The following is a 15,065-nucleotide window of genomic DNA, read 5'->3' as shown; positions in this document are numbered from 1 at the left end:
TTGGAGTGTGGGAGGAAACTGGAGCACCTGGACAAAACCTATGCCATGGGGAGAATGCACAGACAATACCCATAGTCAGGTTCAGTGGGACAGTCTAGAACCAGAAGGTCATAGCCTCAGAATTAAAGGACATTCTTTTAGGAAGGAGATGAGGAGGAATGTCTTTAGTCAGAGGGTGCTGAATCTGTGGAATTATTTGCCATAGAAGTCTGTGGAGGCCATCAGTGGATATTTTTAAGGCAGAGATAGATTCTTGATTATTACGGATGTCAGAGCTTATGGGGAGAAGGCAGGAAAATTGGGTTAGGAGGGAGAGAGAGATCAGCCTTGATTGAATGGCAGAGTAGAATTGAAGGGCCAAAAGGCCTAACTCTGCTCCCATCATGTATAATCTTAAGATCGAACCAGATTATTTTTTAAACAATAACAACAAAGAATTAAGTTGCTTCCCTGGGCTTAAATTAAATATTTGCAGTTCGTAAATCTTTACTGCAAATAAACCAGGTTTTGCCAACGGCTTATTATAAAATTTCTGAACGGTCTTTTCCACCCCACCATCCTGCTGTAGCCAGGATGTGGTCTATAGGCATGTCCATTCTTTAGCCGTCGACATGGATGCTGTCCTGGTGGAATAAAATTTGTACATGTTAGTGTTTATCCCAGCAGTTTCTAGCACCTGCTTGAGCCATCTCGCAATGGTTTGGCTCGTCACCCGACCATAAGGTTTTTGTGACTGACCCACAAGGCTTTTCATCTCCCTCGTATATTTTGGTTGTGTCTATGTAGGATAGTAGGTGAGTCATGGCACATAACCGTGGTTCTGGTGGGTAAGCCACGACTGGATTAGGTGTTCCTGGTCTGCTCTGTTTGATCAGTCGCTGGATAACGACAGATCTGGTCTGGAGCTGTGATCATGTTGTCCAGTCGCAATAGGTGTAGTGACTGGACCCTCTGAGCGGATACAAGTGCCATCAACATGAGCGTCTTTAGTGTAGCTTGCTCGAGGCCGGGGGATCTGGCTGGTGGCCATTCCCTGAGATATGTCAGGACCACACTGATATCCCAAATATGGGTATACCTGGGCTTAGGGCTTGATATTGTAAATGCCCTTCATCAGTTTTACCACCAGTGGATGGGATCCCTGTTGTCCTGGCGCTGGTTTGAGATAAGCAGAAAAAGTACTCTGCGCTGTGTTGATGGCACTGTAGCTGATCCCTACATCGTGGTGTAGATAGGCCAGGAACTCCAGTATGTTGGTGGCTGTAGTTGTTGCGTATGTCGTCCCTGTTTCCTGGCAGTACTTCTCCCTTTTTTGATGCTGGTTAAGTACTGCCTATGGTGGATGTTCGAAGGGATGCCGACATGGTGATGGTTTGTTTGGACAATCCCAGTTCCAGGTAAGGTCTGTTCAAACGTGCAACCCAGGCGTTTAATTTTCTCATGGCATGGGTGTTTAGCTTACCTGGTAGGTAAGTAGCTGATAGCCAAATATGTCTTTCGACACACCATTGCCAAATCATGTTGACCAATTTGTCGCATGACAATGATTTTATGCCACCCATATGGTTAATATAAGCCATCACCGTAGTATTTATCAATTTGTAACCGAACATGCAAGTGCTGCATATTAGATACATATGCTTTTAAACCATAAAAGGCGCCCAACATCTCTAGATAGTTAATGCCCAGTGTAAGTAGTAATGATGACTCTAGGTTAGTCCATCTACCACCTGTGCTGGATATGGAGTTAGTCGCTCCCCAGCCTTGAGCACTGGCATCTGTTTTAGTAACTAAAGTAGGGTTAGTGATAAAGATAGGGCTGAAACTATGCCAAACGTTTTCTGCCCACCACTGTAGCTGCTTCAGTGGGTAAGTTCATGACACGATCATAGTGACCTGTTCATTGGTGGTCATCTCGGTGTTGTTTATAGAACGAGCAAACGAAGTGATGCCTGCTGTCAATAGTCGGAGTATCCGCTGCAGCTTTAGCTCGTGGTGCCGGATGGTTGCCCCTATGTGTCCCCAGATTTGGCTGTTCACCGCTGGTACTTTTAGAGGTTCACAGTTCTCCGGCGCCGTATAGGTATCTAAAGCTTCATTAATCACCTGCTCCTGCAGAGCTCTGTTGGAAAGGTGATTGATACTTGCCGCTAGTTTGGCCTCTAGCGGTTCCCCTGCACGGGGTTTTGACACGTAGCGGCCCACTGCACCAAGCAGCTGTTCCTGCTCCTGCACCCCCTGCATACTCCCGAAATCTTCAGCCATAACCCCTTGTTCTGGACCAGCCCAGTCCTGGTCCCCAAAGCTATCCTCTGGAAAGGAGGATGCAATGGACAGTGCAGGAGGCACTGTAGAGGGAGTGCCTGACCTCCCTCTGCATGAGCTCCCCTCCCGGGGTGCACCTTGCTGGAGCACCTGCTCCAAGAGCCGCTCCATGCGGCTCAGGCGGCTGTCCCTCCCCCTCCTGGGTGGAGAGACGTCCCCGTCCGACGAGTCGGATGCCACCGGCCGGTTGCTCTTCCGTTTGGCTTTGCCTCCAGCCCGCTGTTCAGACGTTAGCGGAGCTGGAATCGGCTCGGTGTCGGGGATAGCGGAGCGCCCGGATAGCGCTCCTACCGCCTGTTGCTGCCCCCCCTTCTCCTCTTGCGGAGTTGGACGGGGGCAGATTTCTTCGAAAGTCTTGTTTTTTTCTTTTCGCGAGAGCGCTCTTTCTGCGCATCTCGCTGGAGCTGCTCCAATAGCTGTTGGATGCAGCTCAGGCGGCTGTCTCTCCTCCATTTAGGTGGAGACATGTCCCCGTCCGACGAATCGGACGCCACCGGCCAGATGCCTGTTCGGATGGCTAGACATCCAGCCCGTAGTTCAGGCACTAGCGGGACTGGGCTCGGCGCGGTGATGGGGATAGCGGAGCGCCCGGTAAGTGTTCCTACCGCCTTCTTCTGGAGCTGTTGTGCCTTGTAGAAGCGAGAGCGCCCCTCAAGCAGCGCGTCTCGCAGGCACCTGCTCCATGAGCCGCTCCAGCGGCTCAGGCGGCTCTCTCTCCCCCCGTGCGGGTGGAGAGACGTCCCGTCCGAAATCGGGAACACCTGCCGGATGCCTCTTCAGGTGGCTATGCATCCAGCCCGCTGCTCAGGTACTAGCGGGCTGGCCTCGGCACGGTGTCGGGGAATAGAGGAACACCGGGTAAACGCTCCTACCGCCTGTTGCTGCCCCCCTCCCCGACGGGAAAACTTTCCTCCTTGAACGGGGGACAGTTTTGTTCCAGAGCCTTTTTCTCTGCCTGTAAAAAACACAAGCAGAAAAAAGGCTCACCTGTAAAAGAAAACCTCAGGATACTCACCTGACGGTCCGTTTCATCACGTAGTCACTCACGTGACTCCGAAGTAAAATAGTAAGATTAAACGAGAACTTACCAGTTTGAAGTTTGATCTGTATTTTATGAGGAGTTACGATGAGGGATTACGTGCCCTCCGCTCCCACCCACATTGTGAGGCAGCAACTCTACCGCTGCACCACGCGCTGCACGGTGCTGTGACTGTGCACTGGGATAGAGGGGAGTGAGTGTTTTGAGTAATCAATGTGCTTAGTTCTGGATAGTGTCAAGCTTGTATAGCTTTGAGGTTGCTCCTTTCTAATTAATGCACGGTCTTTCGTTCTCAATTCAGTTCAGTGTCTTGTGGACAGTGAAAAGTAGATTGAGGAATTGGGAAGTGAATCACCCATTTCTGGGATCCAGACCCGAAACTGCCATTGTCGCCATGTCATTCATGCAGTTGCTTCAGTTAAATTCTGGTCAATATTGAGCTGCAGGGTATTGCTGATGGGAAATTTGGCAATAAGCAATCTGGTAAATGGAGCTGAGATTCAGCTGGGTCATGATCCAGTAGACTGGAATAGCAGGCTTGTGAGATTGAATAGGTTAATGCTGATTCCATGTAGCTCATTTCAATGTCTAGATCCAATCCGTTTCACTGAATGGAATTTGAAAACCTGGGCCACCTCCACTGTCAGAGTGAGGCCCAACACAAATTGGAGGAACAGCACCTCTTATTTTGCTTGGGCAGCTTACAACCCAGCAGTATGAATATTGACTTCTCTAACTCCGTCAATCTTGCTTTCCCTCACTCTGTTTCCCCCCCTAGGGGCCCCACCCTAGTTTGCTGACTAGTTTCACTGTCCCGATTAATTTTACTGTTTGTCTACCTCGTTGTCAGCTTCTCCTCAGCTCACAACGAGCCATTCTACATTTACTTGATCTCGTTCTGCTTTGATCTGTCCTTTTCACACCCTATATTCTCTTTGTACCCCTCTCCCAACCCTCAGTCTGAAGAAGGGTCTCGACCTGAAACATCACCCATTCCTTCTCTCTAGAGATGCTGCCTGTCCCACTGAGTTACTCCGGCATTTTGTGTCTCACTTTCAATGTATTCGTTGATAACATTTTCCCTCCTTGATGGAAGATCCAGCTCTGCTCCTACCTCAGATCCTCTGAATCCTCCAGCACATACATTTTACAACCTGTAGCCAAACATTCCCTCATCACAACACTATTCTGCTCTGCTAGATTTATTCACAATTTATAGACTTCTTTCAAAGCCTGCCGCAACAACAACATCGGCCTTAACTTCTTGCAGTGACTTGCAGCACTGGAACTCAATAGAATCTCCACCTTTTACTGAAATCTGGTCACCCTGACAAGGAAAGGATGTGGAGGCTTTTGAAAGGGTGCAGAGGAGGTCTACCAGAATGATAGAAACAAAGAACTGCAGATGCTGATTAATACACAAAAGCACACAAAGTGCTGGAATAACTCAGCAGGTCGGGCAGCTTAGCTGGAGAGTCATACAGCCTGGGAATAGGCCCTTCGGCCCATGGCAACCACAGTGCCCCATCTACACTACTTCCACCTTCCTGCATTTGGCCCATGTCCCTATAAAACTTTCCTATTCATGTATCTATCCAAACACTTCTTAAAGGTTGCTATACTTTCTGCCTCAACTATCTCCTCTGACAGCCAATTCCATACACCCACCACCCGTCTTCAGACTCAAGCCAAAACATCACCACCCCACATGTTCCATGGATGCTATCTGGTCTGCAGAGTTACTCCAGCACTTTGTATCCCTCATCAAAATGATGCCTTGCTTAAAGGTCATTAGCTACCTGGAGAGGTTGAACAGACGTGAGGAAGTACATTATTACAATTTACAGAATGCCAGAGGTTGAGTGGAGACTTGATAGGTATATAAAATTATGAGAGGCGTAGATAGGATAGACAGGGTCTGCGTCTGTGCTGTATTGGCCTATGTTCAATAATGATGTTCCAGCTTTGAATGGTCCATCGCAGATGAAGAAGAAAATTGAAGTCACCCACTTCCCTGGCTTTTCCTTGCCTTTCCTCTCTTCCTGCTTGGCCAAACTGGTGGGGACATTGGAACTTGTTCCCTGCACAGGCCTTAGAAGAGGTTGGTGGTTAAGGTGGTTAGGGCCATGTGATATCGTATGATATGATACTATATACATTTATTTATTCCAGGAGACAAATTGATCTGCCAACGATCATAAAACACAAGATACATGAAACATGAAATTAAAGTGACGAGTGGAAAGGATTGGGGATGTGCAAAGATTTTGGAGGCGGGGAGGGGAGGGGAGTCAGTCTACCCCAGGGTAGAACGAGGAGGAGTTGTACAGTTTGACAGCCTTAGGTAAGAAGGATCTATTGTGGCGTTCTGTGCTGCATCTTGATGGAACAAGTCCGTTGCTGAAGTTATTCCTCAGGTTGACCAGTGTGTCAAAGCCCGCTGTGTACATTACAAGGAAGACCCATTTGCTCTAGTTGTATGCTGTTCTGTTTAGACTGAAGTTACACCATTGAAAAGCAGCAGATTTGAAGTAAATTGTTTTGCCATTTTAACTGCATATCTTCTATAGATCATAGTTAAAACGAAGTCCTCTGGTGTAGTCTATGCATTGTTGGCCCCCAACGGTCGTGACTGACCATGGGTATTACATCCTAGTTGTTGGCTGCTTGCTCCAAACCTCGGCTGGAGCAGCATCGCTTGTGGCTGAAGAGACCAATGCGGGAGTGACAGTCTCTGTGGCAAAGGTCACATTTGTGTGTGGTCTCTGGTTTGTTGAAGTTGCTGCGCTCCTTTCTGCGTGCTCGCTTGTCTGCCGCTGCGTTCAACAGTTTCTCTTCCCCCGTTCTGAGATGTTGGTTCAGGGTACCTCTCCACCTCGTGCAGTCAGCTGCAAGGCTCTCCCAGGACTCCACATCAATGTAGTCTATGCATTAATCCTCCATGTATTGGTCATTATATGAATAACTAGCAAATCATTAGAAGCACATGTGGCACCCAATATAATTAATCAATCCCTTTACATAAAACCACTTGCAACATATTTGATAGGATTGCCATTTGGAAGGCAAACATTTTGCTAATTATGGTTGTCAGTGGTAAATTAGTGAATTAGTTTCAGTTTAGTTTATTAACATAGAAACATAGAAAATAGGTGCAGGAGTAGGCCATTCGGCCCTTCGAGCCTGCACCGCCATTCAATATGATCATGGCTGATCATCCAACTCATTTATTGTCATGTGTATCGAGGTACAGTGAAAAGCTTTTGATGTGGAAAGTGGAAAGACAATACATGATTACAATCGAGCCATTCTCAGTGTGCAGATAAATGATACAGATACGTAACGTCAAACCCACAAAAGCACAATAAATAAAAGATGCACAAACCAGTTGTGTTTTTCTCAGGGCTTCTTTAATCAGACCTGAATGTTTGAAGCAACCAATTCACTGTTTTCTGGAGGACACAACTTCTTAGCAGCCTATTGAAAAAAAACATGTGGTACAATCATGTCCTTGTGATTGGAATAACCACACAGCTTTGTGGTGATGTGTTAATATCAAGCCAACTCTTCAAATCATCAGTTGGAATCCTGCAAGGAGAATATCTAATGGGAGGCAGCAGGAATTAAAAAATATGGCTCATGTCCCATGTTGCCTATCATTGTCAGGTTGTTACAGCTTATTGTGGATGGAACAAATCCTATCCAAAGATCAAGGAAGCCATTTACTCAATAGTGAGCACCTCTGAACTGGGAAATGAATTTCAAAAACACCTCGTGAATTTGCACAGCCGAACCAAGAATTTAGGGCTCTAACATGTATCTTGTGATCTGAAAAGAATTTAGGAAAGAATAGTGTATTTGAACAAAGAAAATGCTTGAATTTATATAGGCCATTCTTTGATATCAGAAAATCTAAAATTGCAGAAAATCTAAAAGTGCAAGAAAGAAACCTGGCTGGTCAATTTCTAAATAAAAAGGTCCCATGAACAACATTTTTATTGGGAAATCTACTTATAATTGAAGAAAAAAGAGATTGAAAAGATATTTGATTGTAATTCAAGATAAGATCAGATTTAGATAAAGTTGACAAACAAAAATAGGTTCATTGGGATAGGCCGCATCTCGGGATCGAGGGAATGGGTGCCGTTTTGGATTGAGACCGTACTTCAGACCTTCTTCAGTCTGAGGAAGGGTCTCAACCTGAAACGTCACCCATTCCCTCTATCCGGAGATGCTGCCTGTCGCGCTGAGTTACTCCAGCATTTTGTGTCTATCTTCGGTGTAAACCAGCATCTGCAGTTCCTTCCTACACAACTGTAGTTCCTTCCTACACTTCCTAGCTAACGGTAGAAGGATAAAGGACACAGATTTAAATTTTAGAACAATACATAGGGGAGTATGAAGCAAATCTTTTTTTTTTAATTAATAAGTGTTGATGAATTGGAACTGTCTATAAGGGCTGTGGAGATGCTGATGATTCATGATTTCTCAATTCTTATTTTCTAGGGTGCATGCAAAACATGCTGAATAAAATTAAGTAATGATTTGTTACCCATGCATGCATCAGTTAATAAATTTGCCACAAAGTAAATTCAAATTAAATTTTAAAAAAATGCTTTCTTCACATTTCCAAAATTAAAACAATATCTATATAACTAAAAGTCTCATCTTGACCACTTCATGTCTGCGCTCTATATTGATTTTAGAAAAAAACGCTACCCTATATCGTTATGATTTTTGGCCATCTTACTCACAGTCCTCCTCCGCTGAGGCAGCCCTGATTAAAAAAGGTTTGAGTGTTTAAAAATCTTGAGATCAGCTGATTGGTCCTCTCACCTGTCAATCACCACAATGAAGGTAACGCCCCTTCCGGGGGGGGGGGGGAGGGGGGGGGGGTAGGACGATAAAACCCCAGATGGCTGGATGTGAGTCAGTTATTCTGGAAGATCGCGAGGGAGAGGCCATGATTATCATTCTAAGCTCTGAATCAACTGAACTGTGAGTCTGCAATGTACTTGCAATAAATGATTTGATAGGAGGTTGAAATGCTGTGAAATTGAATTGGCTGGCCTGCACTCTGCTTGAAATGCTGTGAAATTGAATTGGCTGGCCTGCACTCTGCTCGAAATGCTGTGAAATTGGATTGGCTGGCCTGCACTCTGCTCGAAATGCTGTGAAATTGGATTGGCTGGCCTGCACTCTGCTCCTAATGCTGTAAAATTGGATTGGCTGGCCTGCACTCTGCTCGAAATGCTGTGAAATTGGATTGGCTGGCCTGCACTCTACTTGAAAAGCTGTGAAATTGGATTGGCTGGCCTGCACTTTGCTCGAAATGCTGTGCAATTGGATTGGCTAGCCTGCACTCTGGACAAAATGCTATGAAATGTAATTTGCTGACCTGCACTGAATGATGAATTTTGAAGTAAATTCTCAGATTTTCTTTGTTAAAATTTGACCGCTCAATCTCTATGTATTAAAATTGTCTCTTTTTTTTTTAATCAACAGCAAAGAGACATCAAGAGGCAGTGAGCAGCAGAACACAACAAGAGACACAACAAGAAAGAACTGAACTTAATAAATCCCTTCTTTAACATATAAATTGTTGTTATATTTTAAGTCATTCACATTTTTAACTTTAATAAATCCTTTTTCCACTTGCCATGCTTGCGTGTTCTTCATCACAATGGGAACCTAATAGGCAGCAATGGCTGCACTGTCAGAGAGCCACTAAGAGTGCATGTGGGGGGGGGGGAGGTGGAGGGGAGATGGATTGAATGTGTGGGGGGGGTGAGGGGAATGGCAAGGAATAGAGTGGGGGGGGGGGGGTGAAGGGCGACTGAGTGAACTGCCTCCAAACCAGCCAAGAGTGACTGGAATGCCCACCAGCCATGATTAAGTGAACTGCCAGCCCACCAGCCATAAGTCACTGGACTGCCAGCCCACCATCCATGAGTAAGTGAACTGCCAACCCACCAGCTGTAAGTGACTGAAGTGCCAACCACCAACCATGACTTAGTGAACTGCCAGCCCACCAGCCATGACTCACTGAACTGCGAGTCCAAGAATCCATTCAGTCCACAATATCCATACTGGCCCTCTGGAAACCAGTCCCTTCAGCCCACAACATACTAGCGCTCCAGAGATCCCCACAAATATAGACTTTCCTCCTTCATTGCTGTGATATGTAACAAAATATGAAAATGTCTAAAATTGATTCTTCACCCTCTCCCCCTTCTCTCGAAGGGCCGAATGGCCTACTCCTGCACCTAATTTCTATGTTTCTATGTTTCTATGTTTCTCTCTCACAGAGTCTGTCACCTGTTTTGGGCAGAATTTCTGGCAGTTTCTGAGCTGCCAGCCTGCCAGGCCTGAGTTACAGATCTGCCAGCCTGCCAGGCCTGAGTGACTGAGCTGCCAGGCTTCAGTGACTGAGCTGCCAGCCCAAGAATCCATTCGGCCCACAGTGTCCATATTAGCCCTCTGGAAACCAGTTCCTTCAGCCCACAACACCCATGCTAGCGCTCCAGAAAGCCTCACCCCCCCCTCCACACACTGGCCAGCAATATTGGAATTGGTGGAGAGGTGGAATATTGCTTTGGGGGACCAGCCTTCCTGTGTGAAGCTGGGACCCAATGGGTCCCAATTAATCTGATACTTACTTAAATCTACAATAAACTTTAATAATAAATTCATGTCATTGCTTCCATGATCATTGTAGACGATATAAAAATGATTACAACTGTAGCCTTGGTAACAGTGACCGTCCTTCATCTAATGTGTTTATATGGAAATCTTGTAACACTGATTAAGGAAGACTGCACAGTGATGATATTAATATGATCCTCGAATTTTTAAATGTCATTTATGTGCCAGTCTTAATCCCCAAACAAAGGTTACATTTCTGGGAAAATTAGTAATATAATATTTCATTTTAAGCACGAGCTAAGTGAAGGGGGAGGAGAATGGATAAAAATAAAAACAGCTGCAACGTAATGTTTGAATGGTGCCGTGCATATTGCATAACAAATGCCAGACTTGTCTCCACCATTCTCTCCTTTTAGTTAAGTAGAACATACTTGTGTGAATATGAGTGTGAAGAGGTTGCTTATCCTGCCATTTTAATTAAATCATAGATAGGATCTGCTACTTATTCGAGCACCTGAATCTGGCCATCATTGTATTCATGGCATTTTGGGGAGCGGGAGAATTCAAGGTTTCTACTATCCTTCACATGAAAACATTGCTTCTCGATGTCCTCCTGAAAGGCCTATATTGAAATTTAAAATGATGATTCCTTGTCCTTCATTCACCCTTCCAAGTACATTTATAGATTATATCCAAATATCAGCACCTCAATTGGATCAAGTCTTTCATACTGATGCCAAGTCTATACAATCTGTGTTTACTAATCTTTTAAACCCTATTGTTTTTCTTGTGAATTTTTTGTGTCCTCTCTGCAAAGTCACAGTACATAGTCTTGGAATCAAACCTGGAACTTCAATTGAACTCTGAAAAGGATTCTATACAATAAAGTCATAGTCACACAGCATGGAAACTTGTTGGCCCACCACGTCAATCAATGGGCACCCTTCTGTTTTAATCCTAAACCATCCATGCCTAGATGATTCAAGTGTTAGTCTAGACTCATCTTCAATCAGTGGCCCTGCTTCCACCACTCACTGGGTGAAACAGATTACTCTTAGATACATCTAAATCCCTACCTCTTATTCAAAATAAATGTCCTCCAATTGCATCTAACTCTAATATGGGCAAATGTTTCCTGCAGTTTACTCTATCTATTCTCTTAGTTTAGTTTAGTTTAGTTTATTGTCACGTTTGCAGATGTACAGTAAAAATCTCCTTGTTATTAGCCTCAATAGTAACAGACCCTGTTGCATAGAGGGAAACGTGGAGATGTGTGCAAGAGACGTGGAAATCTGGGCTTCTTACGTTTGCGGTGTTAGTTCCACAGTGAATGAAATTTCCTTGATTCTGTAACAGACAGCAAATATAGCCATGAAGCCTTCAGCTGCCACTGAGATCACTGGGGGATCAGTCTTTCATTCCACAGATATCTTCCCTGGGCTGCAATTAGCAAAATAATTGAGGGTCTGAAGAAACAACCCAAAACGTCACCTATCCATGTTCTCCAGAGATGCAGCCTGACCTGCTGAGTTACTCCAGCACTTTTTTGTATTAACCAGTATCTGAAGTTCCTTGTTTCTTTATCAAAACAAAGGAAGCACCTGACCTCAGTGTGGTTGACATCTGGTGTATGAGAGATCTGATCTCTTGGCCCAGGGATGGGCTGTGATTGTGAGTTACTGAAAATATGGACTTGACACCTGGAAGTGATCAGCCGTCCACCTCAAGACCTGATTCCATGACATCTAGAAGTCAGTGGGATTGTCTTTCAATTTTTTAGAATACCTTGCATATTTTTGCAGTTAATGCCACCTCCCTGATTAAAAGCCAATATTTCAGTCATCATTGTAATAAAGGGGCTATCCCACTGCAGCGACCTAATTGGTGAGTTTAGAAGAGTTTAGGAGAGTTTGAAAAAAATGTCATGTTGAAGACCAGCTTCGACTAGCTTTGGGAAAATTGGACTCCGAATAGTGGAGAGTGAAGACGACCTCCTTCGATCTCCTTCGACCTCCCTTCGACTATGTTGAAGACTATCTACGACTACCTTCGATTATCTTCGACCACCCTCGATTACCTTCGAATAACATGCCGACCTACTATGACCTACTTCGACTAAACGTACGAGTAAAAAAAATATTGGCGACCTTTTTTTACTCGCAGGCATTTTTCAGCATGTTGAAAAATACGCTGAGGCCTCGAGTACATGGAGACTACTCTCGAGCATGAAGGAGAATTACAAAGACCTCCTAGGACTTCGGGTCGACCATGCAGCGAGTATGAGTCGAGGGCAAACTCTTCTAAACTCGCCAATTAAGTCGCCGCAGTCAGACAGCCCCTTAAGAAACCATCAGTGTGAGTCGAGGCCCCTGCTTTTTCTGAATTACAAACACAGGCTTCTTTCTACCTTGCAGTGGTATCATCAATTTTGCATTACAAGCTGGTTGATTGCTGTACATCCTTTAGGTCTCTGTACATCAGCACATCATGTGCATGGAAGCCACCAATTCTTTCATATTGTTCACCATGTATTTGATACAATCTACTTCATAGTTCCATTCAATTACATGTCACTTTAAAAACATGCTCCACATGGATGAATTTCTAGGCTATAGTGAACTGGTCATAGTCAGCAGACCCTCTTGAGAGCAACTTAATGATGAGTCTTGTGGGCGACTTGTGTTATGGTGTCTTAGCATGAGGCTGCAGAGTGTGCACTTAATCACTTTCTGGTTTGCTTGATTGCCTCAATGTTTGGCTGAAAATCTTCAATCTTGAAGCGACTAGCTTTAGTCCATTAGATGTTATTTATCTGCAAGTGACTGGCAAAGTATCGGCATTATATTTTTAAATATACTGATTAAATCATAAAAATTGAAAAATAGAAAGAGATCATTCCAGATCCTAGAAAAGGTCGATTTAAATAAGCTTGTGGTTGATAACACAATTCAATCCAATTTCTGTGGAATTCCCAGCTGTTCAATTTTATCAATTAATTTCCATTTGTTGTGGACCATCATTTTAAATCAAGCCAATTAAGAATACGGAATCTAGGGACAATTTTCTTGACACCTTGATAACATTAGCCTCTTTATTATCAAGGGTTGGACAAATTTTCATCCACCGGTCAAATACATCGACTCTGATAACAAGTACCCACTCCCTTGGTACTTCTTCTAATTTGATATAGTCCATCTGCAATGTCTCAAACGGACCCATAGGCAATGGTGTTTTTCTTCCTTCACATCCTATTCCTTCCCTGGATTGTATATCTGGCAGACCAAGCAATTGCTGCTTACCTTCTGAGCTAAAGTTTGTAGTTTTGGATGCTTCTAAGTAGCCATTAGAGTGTCCCCTACTGCCCTTGCATCACAATGGGTTGCATAGTGCATGCATTATATAACCCATACTGCCAATTAATCTGTCATCTGCCCTGCTGGAGTGGTCCACAGTCCAGTCATACAATCCAGTACACACCCAAATTGTCTACACTGTTCCTTATTTCCTTTAGTAGCCTCCTCCTGTAATCAAACACTTTCTTGGATGGTTGGCATCAGTTTCTCCGAGGGGGACTTGTTAGTTATACTTTTAGTCAGCCTCATAATTTTGGGTACCACCATGTTGATACTTCCCATGATACTTTCTTGGCTACCAAATCAGCATTATGATTCCCGATATCTATATGTCATAACAGAAATTTGTCTGGGTAGCATCAAGGCCTTCAATAAATCTGTCACCAATTGTTTATTTGAGATTTGGGTTTCTGCGGAAGTTAGAAATCCCCTATTTTGCCATAATTGTCCAAATTCATGCACGGCACCAAATGCATACCGAGAATCAATGTAAATACTTACTTTAAAATCTTCCCCAATTATACAAGCCCTAATTAAAGCGAATAATTCAGCTTGCTGTGCTGAATAGGGTGACTCAAAGGCAGCTGCTTCTCCATTTTCTGCTTTCTGATTAACAACTGCATAGCCAGACAATCTCTCACTCCACGGTCCAATAGATGTGCTCCATCCACATATAAAATGATGTCAGAGTCCTCAATGGGAGCATCCCTCAAGTCCTCTCTGACAGATGTTTCCTCCTCTATGACAAATAGACAGTCATGTCCTACTTCTGATTGCTCTTCTGGAGGTGAAATAAGAAAAGAGGCTGGGTTAATCAATGTACAATATCTGAATTGCAGTTTTGTGTTGTTCAAAAGATAGATCTCATACTTATTTTGGCGGGCCATTGTTAAGTGCTAGGTTTGAAGCTGCCCCATCAATGTCAATACCGAATGTGAACTGTACACTACAATTTCCTGCTGGAGAGTCAAATAAGCAGCTGATTGTAAACTATTATATATTGCAGTTAAAGTTTGAGTGCAAAGTGGATGTCCCCTGGCTTACGGATCTAATTTAGAGGATTAATACGCAACTGGTCTATGTCTATCCCTGTGTTTTTGAGTTAGGACTGGTTGCACATTCAGATAAAATGGTGCAATAGAGCTGGAAAGGTCAGTCGCACAATGGTCTTCCCAACGACGGAGCTTGCATCAGCGATTTTTTTAAGTTTTCAAAGGCCTCTCATGCTTTTTTGTTAATTTAAATTCACCCGCCTTGGTGGTATAGGGTGTTAGCCCCTTGGTTTCCAGAAAGCAAACAAATATTGGCTGTCCTCGTGACGAGGCAGGGAGAATAATATATGTTACAAGTCGACTATCGGAAAGATTTTTGCTTCAGCCGGTATTTGGGCTCTGATATGGGCAGAGTTTGGCACTAGGGCATGGAGCTGTTCCACAACAAAATTGACTCCTCTCAGATCTTGTACAAGTCTATATTGGCCCTCCTTTCCGGTTTTGGAATGGCAAGAATAGGGGTGTTACAAATCGATTGGCACTTCACCAGTATTCCTTGTTCCAGCAAACCCTGAATTAATTTGACAATGCAGCGGTGGCCTGTATGTTGTATTGAAGGAGGTGTTACCCTGCTCTGAGAGAGCTACTTGGATGGAGAATGATGTTCAAGCATCCTACCTGAGCTGGTCCTCCGCCCACACTTGAGGGTCC

The sequence above is a fragment of the Amblyraja radiata genome, chromosome 6, assembly GCF_010909765.2.
Source record: "Amblyraja radiata isolate CabotCenter1 chromosome 6, sAmbRad1.1.pri, whole genome shotgun sequence".
NCBI lineage: Eukaryota > Metazoa > Chordata > Chondrichthyes > Rajiformes > Rajidae > Amblyraja > Amblyraja radiata.
This window is presented reverse-complemented; position numbering follows the sequence as displayed.